Here is a 14875-nt window from a genome sequence, read left to right as displayed (position 1 = left end):
CCCGTCGCGCCGTCTCCGGTGGCCAACGCCACTACGGGCCCTACCGGCCACGAGTAGTGGCCGCCGCGCCCTGCGCCAGCTCGGGAGTGTGAGTTGCCAGGTGGTGCAGCGACCCCAAGGAGAAGCGCGCGTGCTTCCAGCACCCCAGCATCAGGCCCGCGTACCGCCGCAGGAGGTGGCGGCGTGCGTGCACCAAGCCCAGCTTTCGCCCCCTCGAAGACCTCCGGTGGCCACGACAGGATGCCGCACGTTCACTCCGGAGCTCCGCAACATCGTCTAGCCAAGCAAGTTCAAGCCTGACCTGCCTCCACGCTACGACGGCACCGCCGATCCCGCCGAGTTCCTATAGCTCTACGAGATGAGCATCAAGGCGGCCAGCGGCGACGAGAAGATCATGGCGAACTGGTTCCCGATGGCCCTCAAGGATGACGCGCGTTCTTGGCTCCTGAACCTACCCGAGGGGGTCAGTGCGCGGCCGCTTCATCGCCAACTTCCAGGGCACTCGCGACCGTCCGCCGACTGCGGGTGACCTGCATCGCATCAAGCAGCAACTTGGAGAGACCCTGCAAAAGTATATCCAGCGCTTCAACAACGTTCGCCTCAAGATCCCCAAGGTGTCGGACGAGGCCATCATTTCAGCATTCACTGATGGCGTCTGCGATGTCAAGATGAAGGAGAAGCTCTCCATCCATGAGGATCTCTGCACAGCCCTGCAGATGTTCAATATGGTGAACAAGTGCGCGAGGACTGAGGAAGGGTGCCTCTCCCTCCTCGAGCTCCCCGATGCTGATCCAGAAGAGAAGAAGACCAAGACCAAGGACGTGAAGCGCTAAGCTAAGCTAACGTCATGGCTTTGCAGGAGCTGCAAGCTGTTGCCGCCGTCATGGCCGGCGCCGATGCCGCGCACGGCTTCGAGTTCCATGAGGCCAACCACCGTGGATGCCATCCAGCTCGGATTCAACAACGACACTCTGACCTCGACAGCGCTCGTCCAGTTCTACCTAGACATTGGCCGCCTCAACCCGCTGCTGCACTTCGTCATCGAGGTCATCCCGGACGCGCTCCCGCAGGCCAAGCATGCCGACGCCGAGCGCCACGTCGGCACGGCCACAGGCGCGCTGCACGGGGTCCCTATCCTCCTCAAGGACAACATCTCCACCCGCGACGCGCTCAGTACCACGGCGGGGTCGCTGGCTCTCCTCGGCTCTGTGGTGAAGCGTGACACCGGCGTGGTGGCTCGGCTCCGCGCGCAGGTGCCGTGGTTCTCGGCAAGGACAGCCTGTCAGAGTGGGCTAATTTCCGCCCAATCGACAACGGGTGGAGCGCCCTGGGCGGTCAGGTGCAGAACCCGTACGTCCTGTCGTCCACCCCGCGCGGCTCAAGTGCCGACTCAGGTGTGGCCGCGGCCGCGAACATGGCGGCCGTGACGCTGGGCACTGAGACCGACGGCTCCATACTCTGCCTGTTGTCGTTCAACTCAGTGGTCGGCATGAAGCCCACCCTTGGTCTCACCAGCCGCGCCAGCGTCGTCCCCATCACCCCGTTGCAGGAAACTGTTGGGTGGGTAGTTCTTCCATCCTGATTTTTTTTTGAGATCCATGGCAAAAAAGAATTACACCATGGTTGGGACGACCTCGTTCGTCAAAACATCTCTACAATCAGCCGGGACATCAGCTATAAGCAGGAAATCTCCAGATCTACGCGCACTAGAAGCTAGCTCATGGGCCAACTTGTTCAGACCCCTGTTTACAATACTGAACTCCGTGCTTGCAAAGCTTGATGCAATGATCTTCGCGTCGGTTATAGATGCAAAGAAGGCTGATCTGCATATCTCTTCCATCTGTAGCGCCCGCCCGATTCCCGCACAATCAGTTTCTAGGATCAAAGTACCCTGATGGTAAGTGGCAAATTCAGTCAATCCCATCACCACCGCTGCTGCTTCAGCTTCTTCTACTGAGCTGCACTGGCCCAAACGCCGGCCTACTGATTGCAAGACATGGCCTCTATGATCTCTGGCTACCGCGCCTCCCCACGTGTCCCCTGATTCCACTAGAAACGCGGCGTCCACATTCAGCTTAACTTTGCCGGCTGGGGGAGCCATCCAATGCTTGGGATTAGCACTTGTTGGCAAGCATGCTCTCGCAGGGAACAGAGACTGTTTATTCTTTTCTCCCATCTCAGCAGTTTCGCTTTCCGCCATTAGGAGCTCCTCATGTAGTCTGAGCAAGTATTGGACAGATCTCGAGACAGTATCTTTCCCATCCCCATGTATGGCATTGTTCCTTAAACTCCAGGCTTGCCACAAAATCAACATTACTTTGGTTCTGACCTGCTCAGGTTGGGCGATCAGCAGCAGTTGCAGCCAGTCTACCCCTGTATTTTTGAACTCAGATTCTCTAGGGATTTCCCAAAAGGCTCTCATAGAGTGGCGTAAAGCCAAACTTCTGGTGCATGCGACAATGGCATGGTGCTCGTCTTCCTCATCCCTTCCGCATATTTCACATACACTGTCATCCGCAATAGTCCTTCTGAAGGCATTGTGTTTGGTGGCCACTCTCCAACCGAAAATTTTCACCTTCTCCGGGATCTTTGCTTTCCAGATGGCATCCCATATACTACGGTCACCCGGGTCCCTTGAGGAGCTCGTAGCTTTTTCAGTACCCTTTCCCTTAAGCGAAACTGCAAGTTTGTAGGCACTCCTGACCGTGAATACGCCCGTTTTTTCATAGTGCCAAGCGATACAGTCGTCTAATCCCCCCCGCGGGATTTTTAATTTGCAAATCTCATCCGCATCGAAAGAATGGAAAATTTGCTTCACTAGATCAACCTTCCACTCTTTTGTCTGGGGGTCGATCAACTGGTTAACCCACCTGAGTCTTGATCTCTTTATAAATGTTGCCACCTTCAGCCCCTCTTTCCTTGGGATCCATTGATCTCTCATGATTTGAATGTTTCTTCCATCCCCGATTCGCCAGATGAGGCCCTTTTTTAAGAGTTCCAGGCCAAACTCAATTCCCCTCCAAGTGGGTGATGCATCCGACGAGAAGACGGTGTCAAGAAGGTTACCATTGGGATAATACTTGGATTTTAGCACTCTAGCACAGAGACTCTCTGGCTTGTGTAGCAGCCTCCATCCTTGTCTGGCTAGTAGGGCCTGATTAAACAGATGCATATCCCGGAAGCCAATCCCCCCATCACATTTTGGCTTCGTCATGTTCTCCCATGACATCCAGTGGACCTTACGTCTATCATCTTTGTCTCCCCACCAAAAGTCTCTAATTACCTTCTCATAATTGTTGCAAAAACTCTGATTTAGTTTAAAGACCCCCATTACATGTGTGGGCAGGGCTTGCGCCACCGCTTTCACGTTGACCTCTTTGGCCGCTTGGGACATGAACCTCTCATTCCAATTGCTGCATCGCTTCCTAAATCTCTCCATGATCGGTTGAAAATTGCCGTCCTTCATTCTTCCTTCTGGCGTTGGAAGGCCCAAGTATTTACTCTCAAACAAGGATGATCCCACTCCTAGGGTTTCTTTGATCTCCTCTCTTTCCTGGTCAATGCTCGCCTCACTAAATAATAGTGAGCATTTGTTACGACTTAGGAGTTGGCCCGTCGCCTTTTGGAAGGCATTTAGTACCTCTTTCACTTTGGTGGCCTGGGCTGTTGTAGCCTTGAAGAAAAGGAGGCTATCATCTGCAAATAGCAGGTTTGATATCCCCGGGCATCCACGACTAATTTTGATTGGTGTGATCCCTCCGTTTCTCACCTCTCTGTCAAGCAAGGTAGCAAGGCTGTCAGCCACAAAGAGAAATAAGTATGGGCTGAGGGGATCACCTTGTCTGAGCCCTCTGGAGGGAGAGAAGGTTTCCAGGAGATCTCCATTACATCTGACAGAAAATCTCACTGTCCTTACGCACGTCATCACCCACTTTGTGAACCTCTCATCAAACCCCAGTTTCTGTAGCACCTTCTCAAGGAAATTCCAGTCAACACGGTCATACGCTTTTGCAAGATCCAGTTTGTACGCGCAGTATGTGTCCCTCTGGTTCTTACTGTGTTGGATCTTATGAAAACATTCAAATGCAATTAACGAATTGTCCGTGATTAGTCTGCCTGGAACGAAAGCACTTTGTGTTTCAGAGATAAGGTCGTCAAGGAAAGGCCGCAACCTATTAACCAGAACCTTGGATATGACTTTGTAGATGACGTTGCACAAACTGATAGGGCGGAAGTCTTTGATGCTTTGAGGGTCATTGTTTTTTGGTATTAGTACTATAGTAGTCTCATTTATTCCTTCCGGCATCACACCATCACTGAAAAAATTCTGTACTCCTCTGATCACATCTCCCTTCAAAGCAGCCCAATTCCTCTGAAAAAATCTCGCCGGAAATTCGTCGGGTCCGGGGGCCTTGAGCGGACCAATCTGAAACAGTGCATCGCCAATTTCAGAATCAGAGACAGGTTTAGTTAATGCATCATTCATATGGTCCTCCACTCTCCACGGTATGAGCTCAATTACCATCCGAGGATCGACGCCATTATCCTTCTCATACAATCCCTTAAAAAAGCTGTTTATTTCCTTATGTATCTCCTCTGTACTCTCAGCCCAAGATCCATCCCCCTTCTTTAATTTATCAATCTTATTTTTCCTTCTTCTCCAGTTCGCTTTTCTATGAAAAAAATCAGTGTTTTTATCTCCTTCTCGCAGCCATGATATCCTTGATCTTTGTCTCCACATAACCTCCTCTCTTAAAAGCCATTCATCAAGCTCAGTTTCAGTTTTTCTAATTCTGTCGTCAGTCTCTCTTGAGCGTGGTTGCAGCCTGAGTTTCTGAAGCTTTGTACGCAACGTACTGATGCTATTTTGGACGGAGTTGAACTCTCGTTGGGCCCAGCACCCTAGCACATCTTTCATTGTTTTAAGTTTTTTGGCAATGCCCTTGAGCGAAGGCACGCAGCCACCTTCCATCCATGTGTTGTGGATAGTATGAGTCAAAGATTCAGAGCGCTCCCACATACACTCATATCTGAAAGTTTTATTAATCTTTCTCCATTCTTTCCTCTTTCCAAAACGTAACAGTAAGGGTGCGTGGTCCGATCTCGAGGAACATATATGTTCCACCGTGGCTTCCCCAAAAGCTTTGCACCACTCTGGTGTGGCGACCCCCCTGTCCAGTCTCGCTTTGACGTTTTGGTTCCCTTGCTGTTTATTGTCATATGTCCAAACAGTCCCCTTGAAACCCATGTCCTGAAGGTTGCATTCTGCAAGGACCCTGCGAAACTCAGCCATGTTCTTTTCAGACCGCTTTGCTCTCGAGAAGTGTTCGCTTTGCCACATTGTTTCGTTGAAGTCCCCGATCATGAGCCAAGGTTCAGAGGAATTGTGCCTAATTCTTCTCAAAAGCTCCCACATGTGGTGCCGCTCATGTGGTTTCGGCTCGCCATACACGAACGTACCCCTCCATTGCAAGCTATTGGGACTCAAACGGATTAACACATCGATGTACCTCGGTCCAATAGTGATTTCCTTTATTTCAACACCCTCATCATAGAACAGAGCAATCCCGGCACTCTTTCCTATGCCGGGTTGCACAATACAGTGCCTGAGGCCCAGCCTCCATTTCAGTTTATTAACGTACTCATCGCTTTTCCGAGTCTCTGAAAGAAAAACTAACTTAGGCTTGTGTGTGTGCACTAGGCCCACAAGCTCACGAACTGTACGAGGCTGCCCAATTCCTCGACAGTTCCAGCTGATTAGCGTCATGGCTCCTGGCGGGCGCTTTCAGCAGCACCCACCAGTTGACCGAGAGCCCCGGGCTCGGTTGCTTCCGTACCACCATCATCCCTTGGCTTGTTATCTTCCTCCCCGCTACCTGTACCCTTCTTTTTCTTGCAATGCTCTGCTGAATCTCTTTCTGCACTCCCCTCAGTTTTACCTGTATCATCAGCTTCGCACTCTCCTCTTTTCCCTAGCACAGAGACAGATCCCACCTGTTGGTTCTTGTCCTTCCTGTTGCTGTATTTTCCCTTCCCCACCTGCAGCCTCTGGATGTTCTGCACCTGCACATTTTCCCCGGCCTTCTCAGTTAGTTTGCTAGCGCCCTGCACTTTCACCACTACCTTCGGGACAGCAGCAGTTTCAGTACCCTCCATCACACCAGCAGCACTTAGGTCCTGTTTATGCGTCGGGACCGGGCCAAAACCCGGTGGAAACTCCAGCTCGTGGTCTTCCTCCTCCTGTCCTCTCGCCTCCTGGGCGACGTCGGGTTTGGGAGTGGGGTGGCCATTGTTGGTGTCGAGCCCACTCCCCATCCCCGATGTGGTCGTCATGCCATAAGCAGGCGCCACTGGCACCAGCGCCTGCTCGGACGAGGTGATCTGTTCAGCATTAGTACCACGCCCAGGATCCAGCTTGATGGCGTTCACAGCTGCGATAGCAGCTTGCACCAGGGGATTTGCAATGACGTCCTCTGGCACGCCCCCATGCCTCTCTGCCACCATATTTGGTGCCTTCGTTTTTGTTGCTGCAGAGCTCTCTGAACCAAAGTGGAGGAAGCGACGGGCACTGCTAGTCTCAGGGACCACGACTCCACCCCTACTGCTACTCCTCTTGAAGGGCGATGCGCGCATTGCTGCCGAGAACCTCATCTCTTGGAGGTCGTCAGGTAGCTTACAATCACGCTGGCCATGCCCTAGATGCCCACAGTAGCTACAGAACCTAGGTAGCCTCTCATACTTTACATTTAGCAGGTACACCTTTCTCTTCTCTAGATCATGGGATTCTAGCTCACTACGAAGGGGTTCATCAACATCATGATACACCCTGACACGCATATAATCCCCCCAAATTCTACCTTCCCTGTCTGCATCTACTTCGAGGACCTCGCCAAGTCTTGCCCCAAGCTCTCGGGCCACCGATTCAAAGAGCATGATCGGTGGCGCGTCGTAGATGCGGGCCCAGATGGGCATGTGGGCGACCTCGACGTCGCCGGGACTCACGCTCCCATCGACCGCCGTCATCAGGAAAGCATCACCCTTGTGAGTCCAAGGGCCATTGTTGAGGATGAAGCGGAGGTCCCCCTCGCGTTCGAACTCGAGGAGGAAGCGGTTGTTCTTGAGGGGAGTGTAGTTGAGACGCCCCCTCAATCCCCACTTGAGCTTGAGCTCCTGGAACAGCCCGATGATGCTGAAGACTTGCACCGAGAAGAACAGTCCGACGGCTATCCACCTCGAGCGCATGGCCGCCCTCTCTCTTGACAGGTTCAGTTCAACCACATTCGGTGCCTGCATCTCCATGTTAATGGGAAACACAGGGGCTACCACATGATCACTCCCTCCATACCTTGTGCTCTGGTTCACTCCTTGGCCTTCAGGGGTGCGGAAGAGATCGTTGCGTCCCCTTGAAGATCCACCCCGGACCAAGGGCATGGATCCCAAGCTTGGCTTGCCGCTGGAGTCCACCTCTTCACCGCACTTCATCGGGGCCTTGTTCTTGCAGGGATCCTGGTGCACCATTGCCGACGAGCTCGCAGTAGCTATGATCTGGAGTGGTTGGTTGGTTCTGGCGACCTCTCTCGATTGGTCCTTTAAAACCATGGGCCTCTCCTTCGAAATTGGTATCGACTCTCCGAAATTGGTTTGATTGTGATCCTTTTCCTTAATCTGGGATTCAATCAAATCAGGTGGGTGATCCCCTCCCCCTTCTTTGTCTGGCGGATCTTTATGCTGTCGATCACTGGGGATCCGATCCGTCATACCTTGATGCCCACCCAGGATCCTGCTTGTCAAATCCTTCCTCAACTGTTCAAACTTATGCTTGATCCTCTCCATTCCCATCCGATTCCCCGGATCATCCTCTCGGCATCTCTTGCTTCCCTTCCTATTCTCGGTCAGTTTCTTGATCTTATTCCTCGCTTCAATCCAGGAATCTCGCAGTCCAAAGGGGTCCTCCCGATCCTGATAGTTTCTCCAATCCTCTCCCGATCCTCCCGTCTTTACGGGATCGCTCCTACTCTGTATGCGATCGAGATCACCCAGTCCAGCGGTGGATCGCCTCGGGGTCGCCCCGACAGGAGCACCGCTAATCACGCCCATCATCCTTCATCCATCCTGATTATTTTTCTTGGTGTTGTCATTCAACCTTGAAATCTTGGTGCCGCTCCATGGAAATAAAATGCAGACCGATGTGCCGGACGGTGTCAGACGCGGTGCACGTGCTGGACGCCATCGTCGGCTACGACGAGCATGACGCCACGGCCACCAGAGCGGCATCAAAGTACATCCCCGACGGCGGGTACGCGCAGTTCCTGAAGAAAGATGGGCTGAAAGGGAAGAGGATCGGCGTCCCCAATGGCTTCTTCCAGAGATATGGACAGGCGCAGCTGAATGTGTACAAGCAGCACCTCGCCACAATGAGGTTCGTCGTGGAGGCTTACATTTCAGTATCGATCGATGAACATGACAGGCAGCTGATAATTTGAATATAAATATATGAACCGAGTGTTGATTTTTCCAAAGGAAACTGGGAGCAGTGGTGGTGGAGAAGCTGGACGTCGCTGCCAATTTGATTGCTCTATTGGATGAGATTGGTTCCAACGAGGCGATTGCCATGCAGGCAGAGTTCAAGCTAAGCATAAACGCCTACTTGGCAGACTTGATCCACTCCTCGGTCCATTCGCTTGCAGACATCATAGCTTTCAACAACAAGCATCCTGTGGAGGCAAGTGCCCAACTGAATCCATATTTCATATCCTCACTTATTGGTATAGGTTCAAACAATAAACGAACTACTCCCTCCGTTCCATAATATAAGAACATTTTTGACACTAGTGTAGTGTCAAAAATGTTCTTATATTATGGGACGGAGGTAGTAGGTCTGACACAAATCTCTCAATTTTTATAGATTCCTGTTCTAGTGATCATGAGGAAATAAAACTTTAAAAAGGCAGAATCAACACGGTAGTTAATGCAACTTTTACTCTTTACGTATGCTGGTGCAGGAGAGGCTGAATGATTTCGGGCAGCCTGACCTTATCGCGGCCCAAAACACAAACGGCATTGGCCCCAGGGAGAGAGCCGCGATCTGGCGGCTCAAGGAGCTGAACGCTGAAGGGCTAGAGAAGCTGATGCAGGAATGCCAACTGGACACGATCGTGGCGCCTAACAGCGTTATTTCTAGCCTTCTCGCCATCGGTGGCCATCCTGGCATCGTTGTGCCGGCAGGTTACGACGAGAAGGGGGTCCCCTTTGGCATATGTTTCGGCAGGTTGCAGGGGTACGAGCCGAGGCTGATCGAGATGGCATATGCTTTCGAGCAGGCTACCAAAGTGAGGAGGCCACCCATGTTCAAGCCCTAGCTAAATAAAACTTCTTGAGTAGTGACGATGTAACACTCTACGACCCTAAATAGGCTCCAATTACACTTTTCTCTCTTCATGTACTACAAGAACAAACCTGAAAGCACTACTTCTTGGGCTAGCATGTAACTGTACCTGCTACGTAGCACAAAACGAAGGTGGAGACACTGCATTCAGACACTGCATTCACTCTACACCCAATGTAGAAAAGTTTGCAAATTTTGATAGATTATCCATGGTGGAGATTATGACGTGCCGTTTCATTAAACTAGGTAGTTTAGTGTATTTTCAGCAACAGCCAGCTCTGTCGAACCACCTCCTGTTGGGTTTAGTCCTACATCGGTTGTGGGGGGAGACATAACACGATTTATAAGGGCGGGGGTGTCCCCTCCTAACAGGCTAGTCTTTTGGGGGGAGAGGGCCCAAGGCCTATCATAAGTCGGTGTTGCTCTCTGGTTGGGCCTGGTTGACGCATGTGGGTCGGAAACGCTGGTGATAGCGGACCCAGAATTGCGTAACAATTGGTATCAGAGCCCAGGTGCCCGAAATGAATCTCGGTAGACTCACGGTTGGTCGGTCATGGTTGTTGGGCTGGAAACGCTGGTGTTAGCGGGCCCATGGATGACCGATGTGTGAGGGGAAGATTGTTGGGTTTAGTCCCACATCGGTTGTGGGGGAAGACATAACACGATTTATAAGGGCGGGGGTGTCCCCTCCTAACAGGCTAGTCTTTTGGGGGGGAGAGGGTCCAAGGCCTGTCATAAGTCGGTGTTGCTCTCCGGTTGGGCATGGTTGACGCATGTGGGTCGGAAACGCTGGTGATATCGGACCCAGAATTGCGTAACACCTCCGACACAAAACCGCAACTCAGCAAAGAAACAAGGCAAAAGCAGGCCGAACTGCCAACTTGATCCTACGGCAGACTTGTAAACTAGAGCAACACATATAGATAAAGAAACTGCTTGTACGCAGAGGAAGAAAGACCTTCAGCCATTCTCCCCTCAGCATAAGCAGCCCCCAGCGACGACTAGGATTGATGCAACATCTGAAACCATGCTGCATCAATCACCACCACCCACTAGTAGAAAAAGGACCTAATGTGAGACACATTAGTCCGGGGTTGATTGCTATGCATTAATGTCGGTTCGTTTTGAACTTTTAGTACCGGTTTGTGCCACGAACCGGTACTAAAGGGGGTGGTGGTAGACTGGCGTCAGGCCGGGGCCCCGCGATCACCTTTAGTACCGGTTCGTGGCACAAACCGGTACTAAAGGGCTAACCTTTAGTACCGGTTCGTGCCACGAACCGGTACTGAAGGGGTTTGACCTATATTACCGGTTCGTGGCACAAACCGGTACTAAAGGGCAATTTTCAAACTCTACCCCCCCCCCCCCCCAATGTATCGCCATTTCAGTTTTGAAAAATACAAAATAAAATGATACAAAATTCAAAAAATAAAATTCTTCGAGATGTAGTTATATTACTGTATCTACTAGTTAGGAAAATTAAAAAACTTAAATTTGGACATATTTTGCAAAAAGTGTAGGGAAAATGTAAAATGGCTATAACTTTTGCATATGATGTCGGAAAAAACGTATAATATATCAAAAAATTCAGCACGAAAATCCGCATCCGAAAGTGTAGGGAAACGTATAATATATCAAAAAACGTATAATATATCAAAAAATTCAGCACCAAAAAGTGTAGGGAACAATTTTTTTTCAGAATTTAAAAAATGTTCACATTTAAAAATATGTGCAGGAATTTAAAAAAAATCATGTTATAGTTTTTTCACAAATTCAAATTTTGTTCATATTTTCAAAAAATATTCCTCTTAACAAAATTTGTTCAGAATTTGAAAAAATGTTCATGTTTCCAAAAATGTGCAGGAATTTCAAAAAAATCTTCCTGTTATAAATTGTTCACAAATTCAAATTTTGTCCATACTTTCAAAAAATGTTCCTCTTAACAAAATTTGTTCAGAATTTTAAAAATGTTCACGTTTAAAAAAATGTGCAGGAATTTTAAAAAAATCTTCCTGTTATAAGTTGTTCACAAATTCAAAAATGTATACGAATTCCAGAAATGTTCGTATTTTTAAAAAATTGTGCACAAATTCCACAAAAAGTTCACGTTCTGTTAAAATTTGTTGAAAATTCAGAAAATGTTCATGATCCCAAAATCTGGTCTGAAATTTTTGAAAGTTCGTGGTTGCAATTTTTTGTTCGGAATTTGATGAAAAGTTCCATTTTTGCACGTTTTGTTAATAAATTCTAAAAATGTTCATAGTTTTAAATTTTTGTTCAAATTTCATGAAATGTTCCTTTTTTAGTTATTTGTTCAAAAATTCAAAAAATGTTCAAAGTTTCAAAATTTGTTCAGATTTTCATAATATGTATATGTATTGAAAAAATGTTCCTTTTGCCGAAAATTGTTCAGAAATTCAAAAAAAGTTTGCACATTTTCAAAGTATACACTTTAAAGAAGTACGCTTAAAAAAAACTATAACTGCAAATTCCAGTTCGCGACATTAACTGATTGAAATTCGCTACAGTAGAGCAGCCCAGTTCTACGCTAAAACTAGTTCTTTAGATGCACTGCGTTTAAAATGTCAAAATATGTGTGGTCGAGTGGCTGTGCGGTCGCGATTTAAACACGGTGGTCTCGTGTTCGAATCCTGGCTTCATACCGTCGCTGTGTTTTCTACCTTTTTTTCGTCTCGCGGTAAAGCTCGATGGGCCGGCCCACTCGTGCTGTCTCCTGTGCATTTTTGATGCATAATGCGGCGCATAGGACCTCCCGCGGCAAAATGCCGACGTTTCGCACAGGGCGCGACTAACCTGGGCCGGCCCATTTCCGGTGGCACGATCGCAGTATGAAAAGCAGTAAAAAAACTAGGGATCGATTCTATGACTTCACAGTAGCTGGAGCGCGGTGCTAGTGCTGCGACTGTCAGCTTCCTATGTTAGGATTGCAGCGCCAAACTTAAAGAAGCATACAACAGTGGCAAGGATCTAGGGATGACCTACTGCAAGTGAGCATCAGCCACCAGAATTCCTGGGATTTTGTAGACAAAATGGCAACCCGCCTTATAAAAACATAAGCCAAAACAGATTTAAAACTATTTCATATTTCATAGCAAAACAATTCATATTTCATAGCAAACATTATCATATTTCATAGCAAAAAATGTAAAACTCAAACCATTTTTGGCAATCTCAAACACTTTTCCACAAAAATGAACAAAATGAAAACGAGATTGTTTTCAAAATTATGAGAAATTTCTTGAAAATGCAAAACAATTTCCAAAAAACGGAACAAGAAGCTAAAAGCGCGAACATTTTTCCAAATTACGAACAAATTTTTCAAGACATGAATATTCTTTGAACTCCGACAAACATTTTTGGAATTCGGCATCAAATTTGAAAAACATGAACATTTTGATGATGTGAACAAATTTGGAAAGCGGGAACATTTCTTGAAATTCCCATTTTTTTTGAATTGGTGATTAAAAGTTAATGAATGTGAACCTTTTTTAAAATTCCCGAACATTTTTTGAATATGTGAGAGGAATTTAAAAACATGAACATTTTTTGAATTTGCGAACAAATTTGGAAAGTTGGAACATTTTTTGAAATTTCGTTTCCTTTAAATTTTGAATAATTTTGGAAGTGGAAACATTTTCCGAGGCTGTAAACAAAAATAAAAAACGCGTACATTTCTTGAAATCGCGAAGAAACTTTCAGGACATGAACATTTTTTGAATTTGTGGAAAAAATTGGAAAGTAGAAGCATTTTCTGAAAAAACACGAACATTTTCTGAATTTGAGAACAAAAATTAAAATACAAAGAAGTATTTATGAAATTCTCCCAAACATTTTTTCAATTTCCAGAAAATTATGAAAATATAATTATATTTTCCTGATTTCGTGAACATATTTTGAAAACAGAAACAGTTTTTTAAATGAACAAATTTTGCGTGACGCGAACAGTTTTCCAAAATTTTATTCATTTTCCCAAACAATTTTTTAGTTTATGAACAAATTTTAGAAATATATTTTTAAAATTTCCAAACTGCTTTGAAAACAGGAACATTTTATGAAATCTGTGAACATTTTTTAAATTACTGAAAAAAATTAGAAAATGCTAAAAAACTTAAACTGTATTTTTTTTTTAATTTTGGAACATTTTTTGAGAAGAAGTGAACAAATTTTGAAGTACTAATCTTTTCTGCAATTTGTCAAGGAAATTTGAAAACAGGAACAAAATCTGGAAAATGAACAAACTTTAATTAATACAAACATTTTTTAAGTCTAGATTTTTTTGAAAAAAAGAAATAAATGCGAAAAGGGAAACTGAAAGAAAATTAAGAAGAAAAGTAAAGAAAATGAAAAAAGAAATAGAAAAAAGTAAATAGGGCAGCAAAAAGAAAAAAAGAAAATTAGAAAGAAAATTAGGAAGGAAAAAAGAAAACCCAGTTCAGGAACTTCTAGAAGATTCCCAAAACCAGGAAAACCGGCTGGGAATCCTCTAGAAGCTTCCTAAAACTAGAACCTCAAAACTGTACGTACCCTTCTAGTTAGGCTAGCCCAAATCGCTCACTAGCTTGCCTCCCTGTGCGATTCGTCGACTGTTTGACGCGAAATACGTCAAATAGGTTTTTCCGGACTTGACTGGCACTTTCGCATTTCCTGGCTAGCGAATGGGTCGTCGGGGCGTCAATAATGGGCTAACTATATCCTCGCGGATTGGGCTATGTACACGTTCATTAAGTTCTGGAAGGCCTTGGCCCTGCTCGAGCGAATCAGGTGATGCTTGTTTTTTAACCCCTCAAAATAAAATAAGGAGATGCTTGCTTTTGTATAAAAACAAGATGATGATTGTTTTGATGATATTAAGGATTTACACTTTCGACAATATATGCTCGGATCTATTATAAAACTTCACTGGAAGTAATTGGCCTCAACTGACGTGACACCATATTCATCCAGTTTCACTATGTGTTTGTATTAGGTGTATTTGTTTTTTTAATAAAATTCCACAATATAAGGTGCATTTGTGCTAATTCCTCGTAATTCCGTTCTTGGCCCTCCGAAAAAAATAAAGTATCTCTCACCTGATTGCATGTATCTCTCCTTGTAGAGAAAAAAGGAAACCATCTTTCTCCCGATTGCGTGTATCTCTTCCTTTCCTAGCCTAAGTGATTTACTTGCCGCTAATCAATGAATTTGACAAGGGTAGTTTTGTCCTAAGTGTCTATAATCATGTGCCTTGGTCAATGTGCCGAAAATAACACACCTTACATAACGGAATAGAGGGATTATAACAGATACGTAAGAGCAAAGGTGACATATTTCACACATGTGCCAGTAGCAGACAAGCGATCATTGGCTAGTTCTTTCTCAATAAAATGCTTATGCTTTTCCCTGACTTAAAATAGAAGATACGAGTTTATTGATCATGACTTTTGCTTAAAAAGTGCATACATCAGTTAAGAAAACGAGAACCAAATCCGA

The 14875-nt window shown here is 46.5% G+C and overlaps 1 pseudogene; it reads left to right on the top strand.

The window, feature by feature from the left end:
- Positions 1-847: 847 nt before the first annotated feature.
- Positions 848-9359, top strand: LOC123155554 (probable amidase At4g34880; annotated as a pseudogene).
- Positions 9360-14875: the final 5516 nt, after the last annotated feature.

Source organism: Triticum aestivum, chromosome 7B (assembly GCF_018294505.1).
Source record: "Triticum aestivum cultivar Chinese Spring chromosome 7B, IWGSC CS RefSeq v2.1, whole genome shotgun sequence".
Classification (NCBI taxonomy): Eukaryota; Viridiplantae; Streptophyta; class Magnoliopsida; order Poales; family Poaceae; genus Triticum; species Triticum aestivum.
This window is presented reverse-complemented; position numbering and strand designations above follow the sequence as displayed.